This window comes from Equus asinus, chromosome 1 (genome assembly GCF_041296235.1).
Source record: "Equus asinus isolate D_3611 breed Donkey chromosome 1, EquAss-T2T_v2, whole genome shotgun sequence".
NCBI classification, from domain to species: domain Eukaryota; kingdom Metazoa; phylum Chordata; class Mammalia; order Perissodactyla; family Equidae; genus Equus; species Equus asinus.
In genome coordinates, this window is record NC_091790.1 from 145,420,111 (window position 1) to 145,441,792 (window position 21,682).

Sequence of the window (21,682 nt, forward strand, 5' to 3'; positions counted from 1 at the left end):
TAATTAAATTTTATAAATGTAAATGCCAGCGTAAGCACCACATAGATCAAGATGTAGAATATCTCAGTACCTTAGGAAGCTCCCTCATGCCCCTCCCCACGTCAAGGCACAGAAGTAACCATTATTATAACCCTTATAATCGTGAGTTAATTTTTCCTATTCTTGGATTTCACGTAAGTAGAGTCATACACTATTTCCTCTTTTGAGTCTGTCTTCTTTTGCTGAACATTATGTCTGTGAGAGTCATTTAAGTTGCTGCATGTAGCAATGGTTTGTTCTTTTTCATTACCAAGCAGCATGAATAACGCACAATTTATTTAATCATTCTGCTGTGGATGGACATTTGAGTCAAACTCAGTTTTGGACAATTATGAATAAGGTTCTATCTATATTTTTGTACATGTCTTTTCGTGGATATTAGAACTCATTATTGTCGAGTACACTCCCCAGTTCAGACTTGTTGGGTCATAGGTATTTTAGTTTTACTATATAGCCAAATTATTTTTCAAAGTGGTTGGAACAATAGATGCTCCCAACCAGCAATGTGTAAGAGTTCAAGTCACTCCACATTTTCACTGTCATTTTGTATTGTCAGTTATTTTCTTGTTAAACAATCCGTTGTGTGTATTGATACATTATTATAGTTTTAATTTGCATTTCCCTGATAGTTAATTTCTGAGCACCTTTCTTTTTTTTTGAGGAAGACTAGCCCTGAGCTAACGTCTGCCAATCTTCCTCTCTTTGCTGAGGAAGACCGGCCCTGAGCCAACATCCATGCCCATCTTCCTCTACTCTATACATGGGACACCCACCATAGCATGGCCTGCCAAGTGGTGCCATGTCCACACCCAGGATTTGAACCGGCGAACCCCAGGCCGCCAAAGCGGAACATGCTCACTTAACCACTGCACCACCAGCCGACCCCTCTGAGAAACTTTTTATATGCTATTAGCCATAATACTAGTTGTCTTCAAAAGCCATAATCGCTCAAAAATTCCCTTTGGGCTTTAGTCTCTTACTATCTCTTAATATTCTTGTCACTGTTTCCTTTTTGTTAACTGTTTCAAGCTAAACCTAGACTTGCTAAAGTTAAAAATCACTGCAAGGACGGACCCTATCATTTCTCAGACTGTAGGAGTCAGTTTCAGAACAGAAAATGATTGTCTTTATGCTTATGGTCTGACTTTTACTAATGTTTTTCTTTTAAATAGGAGGCTTGAACCTAATTATAACTTGTCTGTCTTTTGGTAATAGTGACAAAAAGCAAAAAGAAACAAGGAAACAAAATTACCACAAATATCCTGTAGTAAAATTTTGTCAATTTATAAGCTATATCAGAGATGGTGCTTTTTTTTTTTTTTTTTTTACTATCATGGTTAAATGTACTTTATTAAGGCTAGAATGAGTTGCTTTCAGATATGAAGAGTTCCTATCACCAAACATATTCAAGCACAACCTGATGACCATTTGCCAGAGAATAAGAATGAATTTTCCCACTTAATTGTAAGGTAGATTAGTTGTATTTTAAGTTCCCTTCAAGGGGCTGGCCCCATGGCCGAGTGGTTAAGTTCGTGCACTCAGCTTCAGCAGCCCAGAGTTTCGCTGGTTCAGATCCTGGGCGTGGACACGGCACCGCTCATCAGCCCATGCTGAGGTGGCATCCCACTTGCCCCAGCTAGAAGGACCCAAAACTAAAAATACACAACTATGTACCAGGGGGCTTTGGGAAGAAAAAGGAAAAATAAAATCTTTAAAAACAAAGATTCCTTCACACTAAAAGGTAGGTTAATTCTAAAATATGGAAGTTCTTCTTTATGAGACAAAAATTTCAGTCATGTGCCTTTTTAAGATGCTGAATTTTCATTAGCTTACATCATCTTTACAACTGTTACTGCCCAGGAGGTTGTCTAACCGCTGCAAGACATGCCAATAGTCAGGAGGCAAGGTGGTGGGAGACAAAGGACTTTACTACAGCTTGCTAGCAAGAGGGAAGATGGCCACCTCATGTCCGAAAGAACCATCTCCCAGAACAAAGACTACAGGCCAGTTATATACCGCCGGTCTCCAGGTGGGGAAGGTGGCTGGTCTCTGGGCGGGGCAGACATCTGGTCCCACTTCCTGAGAGTCCTTTGTTGTACTGGATATGCATCAGAGAACGGAGCAGCTGCCCTACACCCTGATCTTTCAGTTGTCATTGATGATGGCTATCAGCATAGACTCTCTGTCCGGGGGTCATCACATTCCTAAGCAACTCAAAAGAACAAAATTATCATCTTAAAGCTGCTGGGAGGGGCCACAAAATCTACAGAGCCTGTCTGGGGTAGTTAGTCAGAGGTCATTTAAAGTTACCAGATGGTTTCTTTTCTACAATATGGCTTCCCTCATGTCAACCTTGTGTTGAGCTGGTATCACAACCACTCTGAACAATAAGCTATAAAATTTTTATTTTTACTTTATGGATGAAGAAAATGGAGCACTAACATTATTCCATCTGGTCAGTCTATAAAGTGGCAGGGTCTAGATAGAGTAGGTCCAAGTTTCCCTGGCACAGATTTTGGTTTTCAGTCACCATATCTCAGGGGCTGGAGTTTATGACCCCATAGAACAGGAGTAGCAAATAGACATCCAGGTGCAGGTGCAGGTGCAAGGTTTGTCACGTGCTCTTCATTATATATGTGTGTATATATATATTCACTTGGAGGATTTACAGGAGAGGAAATATATGGTGTTGAGCTGAGATCATATACAGAATAGAATGCAAAAGGCGAAAATTGAAAAGGTAGAAATTGAAAAGTGGTAACTGCGATGAGGTTTGGGTTAAGGTGAGTATCTCCGGAGCTGGGGCAGAATCAGACAGATAAAGAAACACAATGAACATACTGTTAAGAGAGAATGAGTGCAAAGGTCTGTATAGTTAGGTGAAGGACATCTGTGAGCATCCCATTGGCTGTGTGTTGTGGCCGAGAGTGAGACAGAAGGTGCAGTTTGACTACGGGCCTGTAACACTCTCAGTACGCACATTCGACATGCCTTTTCTCTAAAGTTACAGAGAACGTAAATATCCAGGACAAATCCTTAAAAACATAAGAAGAAATACAGGAAAAAATTAAAAGAATATAGCTACTCATTAGTCAGCTGAAACACTGTCTTTATACAGACCTTTAAATCAGTTACTTTGAATAAAAAAAGTCCCAAATTGTAAGTACGGGCTTGGTAAGGTAGGGAAATATATTGGGCTTTATGTTCAATTGTAAAACTCAGACCCCTCCCCCCCCAAAACTCTTTTGTGCTGTATACATGTACTGAAAACCAGATGGAAAATCCTGTCCATTTTTTATTGTCTTTTTTATCACTTGCCAAGTCACGGCCACCTGTGGCTCTGTCTTGGCAGCTCTGTGTTTAATAGGCCAGACATTCTGTTCACAGGAAGGGCCTCCTGAAAACTAACTGAAAAGCAAATAATTCACATGACCAAGGTTCTGATAATAAGGATTTGCTGAATACATAATTTGACGTGTTTTGCTTTGAGCAGACACAGTATCCAGTGCTTTTGTTGGCATCACTGCCAAAGACTTTTGCACACAAACAATTAGTTGTAAGTCGTTTGATTTTCCACACAGGAAACCCAGCTCGGAACAGCCAGTCCTCTATAGACATATCTTCTCTTTTCCCATTGTTTTCGTTCTGTTAAACTCCAACCATTAACACATTAATGGACTAATGACTGGGACCTGAGACCCCTTAAGGGTGTAAAATTCTCCCCACATTTAGTTCAAAGGCCTTTCAGCATCACCTCAAGCGTAAGAAGGGCCTAGATGACTCAGTAAATAATCTGAACAGAGATTGTAGAAGTAATAAATTAGATAAGGTGCATAATTGGCTAGCTCTTCCTGAAGATTCGAAATGATGCCATATTTTTCTCTATTTTTGGTAGTCTGAAATATGTCTTCATCTTTTAAAATGGTTTCTTCTGCACTTTGAATCCCTTACGCTAAAGGTGGCGGCCTGGTTTCTAACACTGCATCTCATTAGTCATTTAACTTTGGGGGAAGACACTTGAGCTCTCAGGTCTCCATTATGCTCACGTGTAAGACGAATAGGTCAGAGAATTGATCCTGAGGCCACTTTCTGTGATTCTCAGTCTGGTCTGCACATGGTATTCACTTGGGGAGCTTTAATAAACGCTGTTGCCGATGTCCTACCTCTGTAGATTTTAATTTAATGGTCTGGCCTGGTACAAAGCATGAGGAGAAGGATATAAAATCTTGACTGCACAGCCCTGAATTACCTGGGGAGGTTTTAAAAATCAATGCCTAGTCTGCAGTATTTCCTAAAACTTCCCAGGTGATTACAATGTGCTGCCAACATTGAGAGTGACTGCTCCAAAACAACATAATCTGTCATTTGACAAAAAATATTAAGTAGATACGTGGGTATGTTAGTGCTGCACAGTGTATGCTTGGAAGATTGCTCATGTCATCTAGGCTGATTAAATTTTGCAGTGCTACACAACTCTAAGCAAACTTAGTCATTAATCTGTTTACTCAGAAAACATTTACTGACTACTCACTATGTACTACTTCTTTACTAAGTACCTAGAAAATCATGTTTACAGTGTTGTCACTTGTATTAAAAGGTTTCTTGAAATCACAAAATTAGAAAAATTGCAGTACTTTGTATTATGGGAGAAAACCAAACTTCACTTCCAGACTAAGAAGCTTATAAATATAACTCACTAATTCATATGATTTAAAAGTGATCAAAAAAACAAAAACCAAAAACAAACAAGCACTATGGTAGGCAGTATAATTTCTCTCCCCAAAGACACCTGCATCCTAATTCCCAGAACCCTTGAATACGTTGTGTTACAAAGCAAAGGGGAATTAATGTTGCCAATCAGCTGACCTTGAGATGTGGCACATCTCCTGGATTATCCAGGTAGGCCCAGTGTAATCACAAGGGTCCTTATAAATGAAAGAGGAGGCAGGAGAGTCAGAGGAAGGCAGTGTGTGAAAGACTTGACCCATGGTTACTGGCTTTGGGTGAAAATGGAGGAAGGGGCCATGAGCCCAAAGAATATAGGCAGGCTCTAGAAGCTGGAGATGGTAAGAAAAAATGTTTTCTCCTAGGACTTCCAGAAGGAACATAGCCTTGCTGACACCTTGATTTTAGTCCAGTGAGACCACTTTTGGACTTCTGATCTCCAGAATTGTAAGTTAACAAATTTATGTTGTTTTTGCTCAAGTTTGTGATAATTTGTTACAGCAGCCAAAGGAAACTAATACAAATGCTTGTATGATAGATAATGCGAAAAAAATACTCGCTGAAATGCTCATACTTTGGCTTGTGAGTAAACTCCTTTCTCATCCCATTCTCCACTTTCCTCCCCCACCCCCAGTTAGATGAAACTTCTTCTTCCTGTCCCTCATATTTGCTTCTAGTAACAGTGATATTGGGGCAATGGTGAAGCAGAATTTGATTTTCATATAAACCTTGGAGGGACGTGAAAGAACAGAATCCTTACTATGACATGCTGAATTGGGAAAGGATAGAAAATAATGCAAGAAATTTTATTCAAAAAAATGAAAATATTTTTGTAGTAGCTAAGGAGTTACTCTGTTATTTCTTAAAATGGAAGCAAGGAAAGGGAAAAATTGTTAATATAAGAGCGAAAATTCTAGGTAATCTAGGTGAAGGAAATGATCTTCCTTATGGCTTAAGGATGTGAAAAAAAATTATGGGACTCTATGAGGACCTGCAGGTTTTGCTCTTTTGTGTTTCATTTGCTTGGTTGGGTTTTCAACTGTTAAGTGATCAGGAGAATTAGAAGTAGCAATAAGGTCATATTAAGGAAATGGCAAAATTATGAACGTGAACTCAATTCAGTAGCTATATCTAAAACAGTGGGAATTGGGTGCAACCTCTAAGGAATATCTGAATGGAGAAAATATCTGTAAAGGAGTTGGTGACTTGTATGAATGGAAAATAAACGCTGAGTTTTAGTTAGCACATCATACTCTCGTGGTTCTTTCCGAGGCAGAAGACTGTGAAACTGTCAAACACAAAATAACCATTCACATAATGATAAAGACAAGTTACATGTATGTGAGTGGCCTTCATTGCTCTGTTGTTATTAAACTAATTAACTCCTAGTAATTTGAGACCAATGCTTTAGTAGTGTTTTTTTTTTTTTTTTCTCTCTGAATGTTTGAAGAAGTGGGAGAGGAGTAGGGGATAAGGGTGGGAGTTGGGAGAGGGAGAGAGTAGGGGCAGGTTGAAGAGGGAGAAGAAGCTAGCAATAAGTTCAGTGACTATTCCAGTTATCAGCCAACTTTGAGGACAGTGCACTAACTATAATGGGCTATAGTGCACACTTTATCACAGGTGTTAAATTTGTTAAGATGTTGAATTATTTGGTAAATATTCTCAAGTGCATCCAAAACAAGCATGAGTTTGGAAGTCGAAATATTCATGTTCTAAATAAAGTCTGAATTGCTTCAGGGGAAAAAATCACAACTTCACAAGTGGGCTAATAATCTGACATGACAGAACCTCCAAGAGATATCACAGCAACACCTTGGCCTTTGAGCAAGTCTCTGATGCCTGACTTCATGCAGCCTTACCATGCAGCCTGGGTGCGCAGTCCAATTCACTATTTGCTAGACTTCTCTGAGCCTCATTTCTCCAATCTGTGAAATGATGATGATGACAATGATGTAATCATAATAAGGATAATCATATCAATAAAAGCAAACGCCTGTAAGGTGCCTTTTTAAACACCACATACTTTCCTTACATTAACTAATTTTATCCTCTAAACCCCTATGAAGACGATATTATTCCTATCCCTATCTTACAGATGAGGGACTGCGGTGCACAGAGGTTAAGTAGTTGCCAAATGTCACACATCTAGAAAGTGTGAGAGCTGGTACATGAACCCAGAATGCTGCCTACTCAGCCTGTGCTCCGAACCAGCGCTCTGTGATGTTCCCCCCTTCCCCATGGGCTGTCATGGAGGTTTAACTGGATAAACAAGATGTGCATATAGCAATGTCTTCTCCCTTTCCTCCTTCTCTCTACTTTTTCCCTCTTCTTCAGATGGTTTTTAAAGACAAGAGGGGAAATATTACCATCTTCTTGTATTCAACTACTCACTGGATTAATATCTTCTCACATTTTCTAATATTAAAATATAATTAAACATGTAACACAAACTAACCCCCAGTAGCAGGCTTTTTGAGCTTTGGCACTGTTGACATTTTGGACCAGATAATTCTTTGGGGTGGGTGACTGTGCTTTGCATTGTAGGATGATTAGCGGCATCCTTGGTCTCTTGTCCTCCACCTACTAGAGACCCCCTCTTCCGAGTTCAGAAAACCAAAAGGTCTCCAGACATTGCCAAATGTCCTCTGGAGAGAAAAATTAACCACAATTAAGAATAACTGCTTTAAAGCAAGAAAAATGCAGTGTATCTGTTGTGCAGAGTATTGATTATGTTAGAAATGTTAGTTGTTGAATGAAAGTTGGTTTTAAAAAATTAACTTTTTAAATTTTAGTAAGTCTACTCTGCAAAGTCTTATCCTTGCCATATTCTTTGAATATCAATTTTCTCATATTTTACTGTTTGGATTGGAAAGATCTGGAAAAATATAACTTTCACCCTTAAATATAGGAGAAAGAATTGGGGAAAAAGAGTAATGAAAAACATTTCTTTAAATTATTAGGTTAGCAGCTAATTTTTCACATTTACTCTTGGAGGAAATGATTTTCTTTTATAGGACAATCACCAATACAGTGATTTGGGCAACGGGAGTTAGTAACTCAGTCAACTACCTCATACGGTTTCGCAGTTAAATGAGGAGGGCGTATCAGTGATGAGCTTTCACTTAGTCTAGAGCCGTTCAGTTAAGAAAGTGGGGATCTGTTTGGATACAGCAGAGAGTGGCTCATACTAAAGACTCCATTCCCGTTTTCGCCAGAAAAAAACGCGTCTCCTGTCTTCCCCGCACTCCCCGCCACCCGCTAATGTCGAATGCCGTAGTTTCCCTCCCTTTCACCGTACTGCCTGAGTTACAGAGAGTGGAAGGAGATCTAGGCACGGGGTCCCAGAGGACTTCTTCCTGGCTCAGGATGTGGGATTTCGGGGTGTGCTTGTACATACACATAGCAGGTGGAGTTTTGTTTTTTATTTTTTTGTTTTTTGAAAATACTTGGCAAAAAGTATTTGTTACTCCCTTTCAATGAATGAAGACTGATGTTTCACCAAGAAGTTGTCTTAAAATAATCATATGCATATCATAACCATAAGAGTTAGGATACAAAGATAATTTACATAACAGAAAAGTTCGTCCAAGTTTGTGAAGTAACAATGAAAAACAAATATAGGTGAGAAATGATTGACTCAAGAACAGTTTAATAGAAGAAATACAGAAAATTCTATATATCTATATATCTTTAGATTTTTCCATCCATTCATCTCTGAGGTACTTGTATTAATGATTTATCTTGCCATTCATCTATCACAAAAAAAAAAAATGAATGTGAAGCACTTAGTAGAGAGCTTAACACATATTAAGACCTCAGTATATATTAGTTATTATTGTTATCTATCACTTTCTGACTGCCTCTAAGGATCTTGAGATGGTTAAGTTGAAGTGATGGGTCAGCAAAACCTGCATGTGAATAACTGGAATGTAATAACTACAGCCAAGAATACACTTGAGGATCATAAAGGAGTGCAATTTTAAAAGACATATTTTAAGGATATAGGAAACAAAACAAGTGCAGGAGAAAAATAACAAAAAGGCAGAACTGAATGCAATAACTGGGGCATAATTGAGATCATTTAGGATGGAGATTGGAAAAAATTAAGTACAGGAACTCCAGAAAATCGTGGAAATGGGTAAATAGTAATAGAATACAATGAGGAAAGGGGAATTTAGAAAGGTGATATTGAATAATAAGATTATCCTTAATGTTTCTTTGTTAATCACAAAGGAAAAGACTCTTAAAATTCTTAAACTCTCCCAAGGGAGGGCTCGAACGTTGTTTTAGACAGCTGTAATTAGACTGGGTTTCCTCTTGAAAAGGATTCTGGATCATCTCCCATCAAAGCTAAATCATTACGAAATAAGATTGCTGGGAAGAAAAATATTTTAAGGGATTACTCATTTGGTTTATTAGACCTACTTAGATTTAATGAGTTCATATTCTTTTGGTGATATTAGTTGGGTCACTGGGTTTCATTCCTGAGGAAAATCTGTTCTAAGGCAACAGAGTAATGACAGTCAGGCCTAAAATGCCACATGATCTTACAGAGATTCTAAATGTCAACCAGTACAATGTGTTGAAACGTGATAACTGGAAGATTCCAAAGGCCAAGATGTTACATAAAACCTTTAATGTCAGGAAGTAATATATTACAAAATGTCATTCTTTCATTTTATGAATGAGACAACTACAGAGTCATTTTTAATAAGATAGCTTTCTCTTCAAAATAATATACATTTAAATATTGCTTATATCCATTAAAATAGGTTCAATTTCGTTTACTCTGCAAATGGGACTTTAAGAAAAATATACTAACTCTTTACTTTTTATCATGTGCCTAAGTGATAATATTGTCTATAGGAAATATATCTACTCTGTAATAGGAAATTTTTGCAACATGTAAATAAAACTTTCAAAACTTAAAAAAAATTTGAAATATATAATATTTTAATTTAATTTAATTTAATTTTAATTTAATATTATATATTTTAAATTTCTACATTATGTGAATATATAATCATATATAATGATGGAGGGTGCTGGTAGGGTAAAGGGATATTTCTGTACCTAGTATGAGATGTGTGTGTGACATACACAGCTCTAACAAAGATTCTCACTGTGTAATGACTTATATATAGAAAAAATGCTTTTTACTCATGACATTCTACGATTTAGCTTGTTAATGTTTTATTCTTTATAAATTTGCAGTATTACATGTTAATAGAGAATGAAAAATATTTTATATAAATGCTTTATAGAATTATTTCCTACTGTGTAGACACCATTGAGGGAATGTACCCTTTTAATAACTAGAGGGCTCTTTTTCGTTTTGTTTTTTTTCTCTTCTTTTCCCCAAAGCCCTCCAGTACATAGTTGTGTATTCTAGTCGTAGGCCCTTCTGGTTGTGCTATCTGGGACCTTCAGCATGGCCTGATGAGTGGTGCCATGTCCGCGCCCGGGATCTGAACCAGTGAAACCCTGGGCCAGCGAAGCAGAGCACGAACTTAACCACTCCGCCACGGTGCCAGCCCCTAGAGGGCTCTTTTTAATTGTATAAATGTATAGAAAGGGCTGGTGACAAATTCAACAGTTATGATAGCATTTTAGTCTTGTGGCTTCTTTTAGAAACAATACTAACTTCTCAATCTAGAAAACTCTTCTAGGATTTACTATAGAAATCTCTTCCAAATTTATAAACTTAGTTATACCAGGAGGGTTAACTGGCCTTCTGGACCTTCATTGACACAGATCTTAAAACTGAGAGTACACTGGCCAAAGTTCACCTTAGTCCAGCTCCATTGCAAAACTTATTCTTAGGGTAAAAATGAGTGAAGAGTCCTAAGTAGAAAGAACAGTGACTAAAACTGTTTTTGTTTCTTTTAAAATGCTTTATCAAAATCTTCAGAAAGGTGGTTGAGGTAATCTCATCGAAAAAGTGATATAATAATGTCACCTAGCAGGTTTTGCTGGCTTGTTAGCTCCAAGTCTGCTTCAGGGAATCCCAGTAGTGAGTACCATCTTCTCAACCTACTCATTTCCTTGAGGTTTGATAGTAACTTCTCAGATGAAATGGCTCGCCATATATTAATTCAGTGCAGATAAATGTCAATCATTATCTGAAAGATAATTCCTGGAGATACAGATGTTCAAATACCTGCTATAGAGCTTTGTTAAACAGTAGAGGTCTGAAATGAGACAAAATTCATGAAAGCCATTTTGAGATGAGCTTATCATGATTGAGTAGTTCTTTTCTTTGAGTTGTACGAAATCTATATGGACTTTTGACAGTAATAGTTTTGCCTAGTGGATGCTACACTTCATTATAACAGCTTTAATATAATCAATGATGAGTTATAATATTTTCTAATATCTTTTTGGAAAGAATTGTCTAATATGCTGATAAAAAATGGCCACGCTAACAGTATTAGTAATGTCTTGAAAAAAACAATGTTCCATAAAACATCCATTTTGGGGACACATCAGTAACGTCTGGTTAATGGATTGATCTTTTTGGTCAAATGTCTCTGCTGCCTACTCAATCTAGAAATATTTTAAGACTCTGATCCATATAAATCCTACGTTTTACTTGCAATACTATCAGCTGAAATAAGTAGTTCAAGAACCAGTTCAAATGTTTCCACTCTAATGGCACAGTAAAATCTAGCGTGTGTATCAGCAGTGGCTCAAGGCTGAAGGGAATCAAGCACACAGCTGTGGAAACAATGCTACTAAAATGCCTAGGGGGGTGAAGAGGGGAGTCTGGAAACACTAGCTGAATCAACATCTTCTTTTGTTGCTCCCTGAAAGGTGAATGACTTGGGATAGTTACATAGAGTACAGAGTGGACATCAGCAGGAAATGAGACTGCCTCTTCAAACAACAATGAAGAAATGTCAATCCAAATTTTGAAAAATTTGTGCCGTTTAATACTAGTGATAGAGTTTGCAGTCCATTCATCTTTTCACTTTTTGATATTCCTAAGAGTGCAGGCAGGAAAGTTTGAAGCATGTAAACCAACATAGCAATATTCCGTGAAATCAATTCATTTAACTAGAGAACTTGTGGAAAGGTATACAGACAGAAAGATTACTTAAGATATGTCAAAAAGTTTATCTTTGAAGCAGATGGTGGAACAAAACAGAAAACTGTTGCTAGACTGTAATTTCACTAACAGAATTTAACCAATGAACAATGACTCATGGTTTTGGTGCTAAGTAATTTCGTAATTTGGTAAGTTCCTAAGAGGCAGCTTTGCAGAGCATTTCTGTATCTAGATTCAGAGCTCTAAACTTAGATTTGAAACTTTTTATCTATGAAATCAATGCAAAATTCTGTTCTTTTGGGAAGTTGTGGCAGTAAATATCACAATGACATATTTGGGTTCCTAAAAGTGTAAGAAACATAATATGCCACTGGTCATGTTTTCTTCTATTTAGAATGTGTTCTATGAAGATGATCTTCTGATATCTAACTCTTTAATTTACATCTAGTTAAAACTGGATTTCAGAGGCTGGCCCTGGGGCCTAGTGGTTAAGTTCCTCCGCTCTGCTCTGGTGGCCCAGGGTTTCCCCAGTTCACATCCTGGATGCAGACATGGCACCACTCATCAGGCCATGCTGAGGTGGCATCCCACATGGCACAACCAAAAGGACCTTCAACTAGAATACACAACTATGTACTAGAGGGCTTTGAGGAGAAGAAGGAAGGGAGGAAAAAAAAGAAGATTAGCAACAGTTGTTAGCTCAGGTGCCAATCTTTGAAAAAAAAGAAGGATTTTTAGTCCATTCCAGCTGTATCAATTCTGCAATGGAGCCTACAGTCTGTTGCTTGCCAGATCTGGTACTGAAAAAAATGTGCAACTACCTAGCTATTAAAATATGCAATATCAAACAAACAGTATGTCTTCTCATCCAAATGCTAAGTTCCTTTTTCATAAGGATTCTGTTCAAGTTACTAGGTGATATTATATTTATTAGTAGATTCCATGAGATACTGGCAATTAACCACTGGGCAAACAAATTTTCAATGAAAGAATAGAGTAGGATAACGTTACCTTAATCAGGGCCTCTTTCACATTTTGAGACTATTAGCAATGCCAAAACAGGGCATAAAAATTGTGGATTATTTTAAATATTATATAATTGAGTATAAATTTGTCAAACTATAAAGTTTAGCATAAGAAAAAAATAACTGTTCTTTAAGTTAACTCAATCTCTATTTGAACTCTTTATTTCTGATGACAGAAAACATGATTTTGGTCAATTTTTTATGTCTCTCATTTTATGAACTTAGATGTACAAAAAGCAACTTTTTTTATAACTCAATTTAATTCCTATTTCAAGTTTCTATTCTACATTTAGGCAGAAAATGTAGTCAATTCTCATATATCATGGTGGTATGCTAGTCCTTGCTTTGGGAAAAGCCATCTTTTCCTTGGTTCTTAGCTTCTGTTGAAATTGGTACGAGCAAGATGTTCGGTTTTCTATCTTGTTCTGTGGTGACAGCCCCCTTCAAGTTGCCATACACTGAGATACTCTTATTTTTACCTGGGCTGTGGACTATAATCCATGCTCATTTCCTCAGACTTTTCTTTAAGTTGTGACCTTAAGATGTCTTAGAATCAATTCACCGACGTTATCCTCTCCTTGGACACACATGGAAAGTTCACCTGATTCCCCTCTCCTCTGCAAGTCCACAAAAGATTCTGGGCTGCCTTGGGTTGGCCTTGACCATGGACAATGGACAGCCTTTGCAGTGATCTCTTCTCTTTTGCTTTTATTACATTATGACATGTGAAGTTTCCAAGGTATCGCTGCCCAGGTTTCCAGAAAGAGATTGGGTACTATTCTTTTCTCTGAATATTCAAATTTTGAAGTAATACAATATGCAACTGATCATGCTGCCTTGTCTGTCTCCTTTCTCACTGGGCATAATCAGGAGAGGAGGGCAGGGTGTAGGACTCGTTCAGAGAGACATGCGTGTACAAGCTATCACTCTCCTGCTTCTTCTTCTTACTCTCTCTCCAATTCTTGGATTCTTAAGTTTAGGGTAGGAAAACTGACTCATAATAATTTATTCTTCTCAAATATATTATTTGTATTGATATCTGCTTCCTTTCATCTTATTGTCTCTGTCAGGAGTTTCACAAATTTATTCTGAAGTGGGAAGGTTGACGATTGACTCTTTCATTACATCTTCTCTGGGTGAGCTATGACCTCAACTTTCTGAAGTAAGAGGCTAACGCTACCCTAGCTGCTGCCTAAAATGGGGGTACAATCCTGATTCAAAAGGAAGTTACTGAGGTCTAATTGATCTATGAGTCATATGAAAATATTATTCGCACTACACTTCCGTTTACAAGTAAATGTAAATTAATTAAAAGTAAATTAACAAGAGCAAACATTTGGAATATTTATAAAGGCATAAAGTGATTAGGTATAGACTCATTTGGAGATAACGCCAGAAGTCTAAATTTAAACATTTGCCTGAAGGTGAGGCCCAGGCAAAATAGTTCTCCGGGCCCCACACGACGGCTCCTGCCTTGACCCACTCAAACATGAAAACAGAAGTACTGACAAGGAAAGCAAATCATGTCAAAATCAATCTATTCACAACAGTGTATACACAGTTAAAGTCCAACCCCAATGCAATTGGCTGGAAAGTCTTCAAAGTGAAAATTTTTGTGAGCCTGTAAGGCATGCATAGGTCACAGAATTTCAACATGAGATTTGAAAGGCAAAGTTTATGTTCTTGAGTGAAGTGGCATTTGCTATAAAAAGCAATAAAGTACTTTATTTGAGGCTAAGTGGCACACTGTTTGACAAAGCCAGTGAAGAAGAAAAATCAATCTCTGCTTTTAATTTAGCTTAGAAAGGCATTTTTTACCTATCTTTTCATGTGTCTGCTCACCATTCAATTTTTCATTAAGGTTTTTAGTTTTTCAACCACGATTACATTGTCTGGAACAATAAGCAGCTGGATTAGAATAGATAATATCTTTTTCCTTTAAAATTAAGATATTTCTTTTGTGTCATAGTTATCCAGCTTTTATGAGAGAAAGAAGGCAATGAAGAGGTCTGGCTCTCAACAGTCTTTACATGGCCTCATTACCACTCTTAAAATATGTCAAGTAGAGTCTCATCTCCAATTTAGAACACACCTTTGAGGTCTAATGTTCCCTAGCGAAAAAGCCCATTAATATCCTAAATTTCCAACATTATTAAGAGACTCTTCCCTTGATAGACGTATACTACTTCTCTTTTATAAAGAAATGTGAGCCGGTGATTCCTCACACCACATAGGCAAAAATGAAAAGTCATACATAATCAAATAGCCCAGAGACAATACTAAACTTTGAGTATTATATTGTTATTCTCCATATGTCTTGTCTTTGCTTCTCTTTTCCTTTTATTTTTATTTCTTTTCCTCCTTCTGTTTAATAATTGGACTAATAAACTCAGTTTTGTATCCATCTCTGTGTTATGAACACTTATATCATTAAGTGTTTTTCAAAAACGTGATTTAAAAAAATGGATATATAATACTCAGAGGTATGGATGTATCACGTTATTTTTTTAATCATTTTCTAATGTTTGATATTTGGGTTGTTTCTAATCTGCTATTATAAATAGCTCTGTAATAATATCCTTATAATTAAATCTCCATGTGTTCTTCTAATTAGTTCTTTGGGATAAATTTCTGGATTTGGAACTAAGAGGTCAGAGTGATGAGCATTTTTATGCTTTTTGATCATGTTAAATTGCTCTCCAGAAATTTTATACTGACTTAGACTTCCACGGAAAATAGTTACTTTAAGAGTTGAAGTTAAGTGACCCTGCAGGTTGGCATTCTGCCTGCTGGAGGAAGAGATGTTTTCGTTAGGATTCGGTGGAATAATTTGTAATAATTCATATGGTATTGACTATTATTGTGTTACGTTAACCTAAATATGGCATCCTGTTTGGGGAGGGACTATGCATTATGCAAGGAGAGAGAGAATAGTTTTTGTCTTTGTATTTCCTAAGAAAATCCAAAAATATTGTGTTTAAGTGAAACATACAACTCATAACCCCAATCCATACTTTCAGCCCCCCGACATTTTCCCAGAAACTTGAATCCATAGTCACACAGAACTTCTGACTATTCTGGGAACAGTTCTCTTCCGTGCTTCTGCTCAGGTTGCTTATAACTCCTGGAATACTCTTACCTGGTAGAAGCCCTTCTGTTATTATTCAATGCTTAATTCAAATCTATTTCCTTGGCAAAGGCTTCCAAGAGATCCTCCTTCAACTCTTTAGGATCAGTTTCTTGTTGCTGTCTTTTATTTCTGATAATATCTTTCTTCCACCTAATTAAATATTGATTTTCAAAGTTTTCCAAAACTAGATTGTAACTACCAAGTATTCATGGCTGTATTCACAACACTGTCTAGCTCAGAGCTTTGAATGTTGTAAATATTCAGTAAATGTTAACTGAATTGAACTGAAATGACATATAACAAGGAGATAATAGTATCTGTCTTGTAAAATCCATTCCTTTAGGTGTCCATGTGTCATGCTGCAGGACTGGGGAACTAGTTCTTAGATTAATATGGTGTAGGATAAGGAATAGGTTTTACTGGGAAAAGGAAAATTTCATATAGAGAAGGGAAAGCGTGAGTTTCCCTGATCCTCCCATCATGCATTTGAGAGTCATGCAGAGGATGGGGCACAGCTGGCCCACCGCTGTGTGGGTGTGTTTTCTGGTGGACAGACCTCACTCTCACTTCAGTTACACTCTTATGGGGCAGTCATGAGAACAACCTCATCTGTGGGATAATACGCACCAGGCCCCAGGCAGTCTGGATTTGAGGTACCAGCTGTCTAATAAGTTATCTGGAAATGCCAGCCACCCAGCGTCAGGAGATTTTTGGACCAGTGAGATATTACAGGCTCTCATGCTGGGAGAAGGGAGACACTTGTCCCTTTGGAAGCTGAGTTTAGGTGCAGCCTTCCAACTAGGGTATGAAGATAATCTTCTCTCTCTTTCTCTTCTCCAGCATCCCAAAAGGTTCCTTGTCTAGGCCACCCAGAATGGGCTCCCAGGTCATTTTCAGACAACTCTGCTCATTGTCCCATCAACCATTCTCCTTTACGTAGGACACCTGTTGAGGCATACACCAGATCACCTTTCTATTTGTTTCCCTGACATTTCTGACTTGTTTTTCCAGCAAACATTTAAGTACTTTTGCATGTTAGGTGCTGTGATAAGTGAAAGAGAAATAAAAATAGTCTGTTCCCATGAAGAATAGTCTGTTGTCCAATGGAGCTCTGTTACTATTAACTCAGAAGCAAGTTTTGAAATAATTCTGTTTTAGACAGAAAATTTTAACTTTTCAATAGTGGCTTATTAGTCAAATTCAAATGGAGAATAAAGCCAATCATAAGAGTTAAGATGGAAATATTACAGGTGTTAATTGTGCTAAACAGCAATCTCTATGAATATAATCCATCTTTCTTGACAATTTTGCTTCTTTCTTAAATGCAAACTCCCCTGTTTTAACTTTGAACTCATACCCTCTGCCTGGGGAGCCTCTATGTGAATTCATGAGTTATATGGAAATATAGTCACTTCTGAAATGAAAACTAAAATTTTAAAGCATATATTTACCCATAATATATCCATTTAAGTTTTTCTGGATTTGCGAGATTTAAAATCAATGAGATGCATGAGGACAAGTTATTTGCAGTAATAAAACGTGTTATACTAACACAGATTCCCACGATGAACTTTTACCCTGTGATGAAGCGCACACGGGCTCCTGGTGTTCTCTGTGGCTCCACCGCAGTTGCTGGGCCCTTCTTCCAAAGCTGTGGCGGACTGAGGCGTGAGGCTTCCTCATCTCCAACCCGAGAGTTACTTCAGCGGCTGACCTGAGCCCCTCTGCACTCTGGGTAGCGAAAATTAATTTTTTGTTGTGAATGCACCAAACAGATTATTCCAGGGATGGATTTACTAAAGGACATGATAAAAATCACTAAGACACACTTGATGGCAAACACAGCAATATACAACACACGCGTATTTTTATGGTCAAACATATAGAGGGCAGATTTACAACTGTTCAGTGGATTTAGTGCTTCTTATTTAAATCACTCAGTTTTTGTGACCCTGTATTTTATGCCTCCTCTCTCTGGACTAAATGGATGTCCTATTTGGAGACTGTCCCTAGGGCTGCTCCCCAACTTCCCAGTATTTTTGAGTGACTTTGAAATATGCTTAGTCCACTGCTCCCATAACTGCTTATGGTGTATGTGAAAGGATCTGGCAAAATATTGGGGCAGAGCTGGTATCTTTGATATATTCTAATTTCCTTCACTCAGTAGTAGGCTTTCTGTAAATGTTGGAAGATGAGGATAATACTGTTCTATTAGGAAAACTTGTAGTTGAATCTTTTATCCAGAGATATTGAAGTTTTTCATAAAACACAACTTTGTTAATATTTACGGATCTATTAACATTTTTAAAAGAACAGACAAATATTAAATAAGACAAACTTCTCAGATTTCGGTAGACTCACTGTTTTGTATTTGGGCTAAATTAGTATAACAAAAGATAAGCAAAAGTATACTAGTTAATACAATTCGATCTCTTTTGACGAAGTGAAAAGTAGGATTCGGATACAGAAGGCACAGCTGGTTCATTTGTACCCAGCATCAGCATCAGCTGGGCACTGTCTGCCAGGCCTGCAGGGATAGAGGAAGTAGTGAACGTCATGTCGTGTCACTGGTGGGCACCTGGGCCCACTGCTTCCTGGGCAACCACAATGATCCTCCCAATGCTTGCAAATCTGGGACTCTATTTACAAATGCGCTTACCCAGAGCGCAGGGTTTGGAGCCAGACAAACAGGGTTAGCTAGCTAAGTGACCTTAGCCCAGTTGTTCACCTATCCGGTCCTAAGTTATTTTAGGTATAGACTGAAAATAATGGTAATATCTACATCGTAGAATCTTTGTTAGGCTAACGCCAATTTAGCACTTACAGCTCTTACTTAGAGCATTCAATAAATAGAAGCTATGATGCTACATTATGATTAAGACCTCTAGTAGAAGTATGTAAAGGTATTGGGTTCAAATAGGAGAGTGAAAAACTGCCTGGAAATGTGGCAAAGATTGCAGGGAGTAGCGGTAACTGAGTTGACTCTTGAAAGTTAGACCCAGAATTTTGCTCATAAAGAGCAATCCTACAGGCTGATAAAAACATATTAAAATAAACAGTAGAAATACAAAACTGTAGTGAGATTTTTACCTATCTGAATTAATATATGTAAATCACTGAGCTCAGCATCACGCCTTCAAATATTTCTTATTCAACAAATATTAGTTCCATTCTTTCATATACCCACCTCTCTTCTCTAGGTTTTGTGTCTGTGGGAGGTTGAGGGGTAGAAGGGAGTCAAAGAGAATAGCCCTGGAAGGAAGAACAGGATTTGGGCATGCAATGATGGAGAAAGAGGAGCCCCATGATGGAAAAGTTTTATTTAAAGTCATAGAGGAGAGTGAGAGGATATAGGAAACCCTATGTCACAAAGAGTATGTGTCACCCATTTATATGGGACCAGTGAAGACATGGAGACTGATGACCTACATATAATTTAGTAACAGGAATTATGCTAATACCAACCTTAGGAGAAGAATGTGTGCAATATGAGACAGTAAGCCATTTGAGATTAAATTGCCTCCTTAGTAGTCAATCATTTTCTTTTCCATTTTATCATTTTAAAATAACTCTTATTCACTATTTGGTAGAATATAGGAAATACTGTTCTTTATTTGAATATTATTTTAGATGCAAATGCTTCAAAAAGATGCCATTGTAAGATACATAATGATTACTAACCCAAAAAGGAATTTATTCTATGAAAATGTATTTATATAAACACTAATGTTAAAAAGATTCTAGTTTTTTAGAAAATTGTGCAAGATGAACCTTAGGAGAAAATAACTGGTATGGGTTACATTTCAAATAATTTTAGACCATAAAAAATCGGTTGCAATTTTATTCTAGTTATACATGGAAGGCAAATTTTGATATTACCCATATTTGAAATCTTCTATCATTAAAATGTTTTTTTGAAACTCTTCAACATAGAGACATTATAGAAATAAGTGTATTTTAATGAGAGGGACTAGATCTGAAAAATCACATGGATCTTTCCTATTCAATATCTATGCTTTTAAGGTTGACTAATATGTATCTTAATGTTACAGTAATTTTTATGGTATTAATAGCCTGAATCTCTTAAAGGGAGACAAGAACTTCAGGATAATATACTTGAATTTAGGGTGAGCTCTTTCTAAGTCTGAAAAGTAGCTCTGTGAGCAGTGTACTGCAGGTGAAATGGCATTGGAATTGAGCAAGGAGCACAAGATTCTAGACTCTTCTCACCACTTGCTTTCTAATCTCTTGGCTTGGGCAAATCTGCTAGCCTCCCTTTTCTTTTCTCTATATAACAGTTAATAATACCAGCACTTACATGGTTTTTTTGCGGACTAAAACATAAAATAATTACTTTTTGCCTTCTGTGAAAATGCTGTTGGGTGCTAAGCAGACATAAGAAATTTAAGTACACTGGCATCCAAATGGATTGACTGCTTCTAGAATTAAACTTCACAATAGACATATATGATTAACTCTTTTTAAGAAGAACCTTTTCATGCATTTATCAATGCTGACAGATTGTTATTATGAGTCTATTATAAAAAACTTCAGTATAAATGAAGTATAAGATCATGTGCCATCCTCAGATTTATGAAGTAAGGTGAAAGAAAGCAGTGTTTGAATCAAAATTGTATCTTTTTGTCCAAGAAAGTAGATCCAGATATCAACCAACACCACAATAATGAGCTAACATTACCATCTCAATCTATTTTATGAACATATAAACCCCAGAATATAATAAACTTAGGTCTGTGGGTACCCAATCTTAAACTTTAAAAGGAGTCACGTTGACTCTTACTAATTTACAAAAACCTTTGCTGTACAAATTGGGCAGGCTGAGTGAGATCATCTATAAACTGTTATTAATCATTGTTAACACCAGTTTTCAAACTAACTAATCAAATTATATTTTGTTTTCATACCAGGCTTAAGCCTTTTCATCGTTTTTCTAATGCCAAACAATTATCTATTTACTTGAGATAACAGGTAATACAAATTACTTGGCATCTTTGTAGTGAATTATAAGCTAAATTAACTTTGTTCGATACGTGTTGACAGGGATAACGTAGCACAGTTCACGAGCGTTCACAGTTCACAGTTCCCTGAGAAGATGGAGAATGGTTTCTTTAGAATCAGTGGTTACCCAGAAATGCTGCTTGAATTTAAAAGTGTCATCTGACAGACAGTGTATGACTGACATACTGAACTAATGACTGTCAACAGTACTTGAAATAAGCAATTTTGCTTATTCATGTAGAATGAAATAACTGTGCTTTATAGGAGTTAAAAGTGAGTGTTAGGATTGTGTAAGGAATACTCAAATAAAAAAATGGACGCAAGGATGGACAGTATAATCTTCAGGAATGATTTTTGGGATTTGTATGTTGCTATAAAAAATAAGCTTAAAATCTTCAATTTGTCAACAAATATGAATTTGTGAACAGCAAATGTATGTAAGAAAATTGCTAGATGCTGGGGGGCAATATCACCCAAAAGAATTAGAGGTAAGTCAGAGTCATTGGAAGTTTATTTTGTATTTGTATTGAGTTTATTTTTGTATGGCAAAGTCACATACAACCTTAATAAAATTGGCAAGGTAATGAAGCTAATACAGCTATATTTTTATGAAAGATATTTAACTAACATGCAGTGTGCTTCTTTATCAGGAAACCATAGAGATATCTTCTTTGATTTGATATACTTGAACTGACA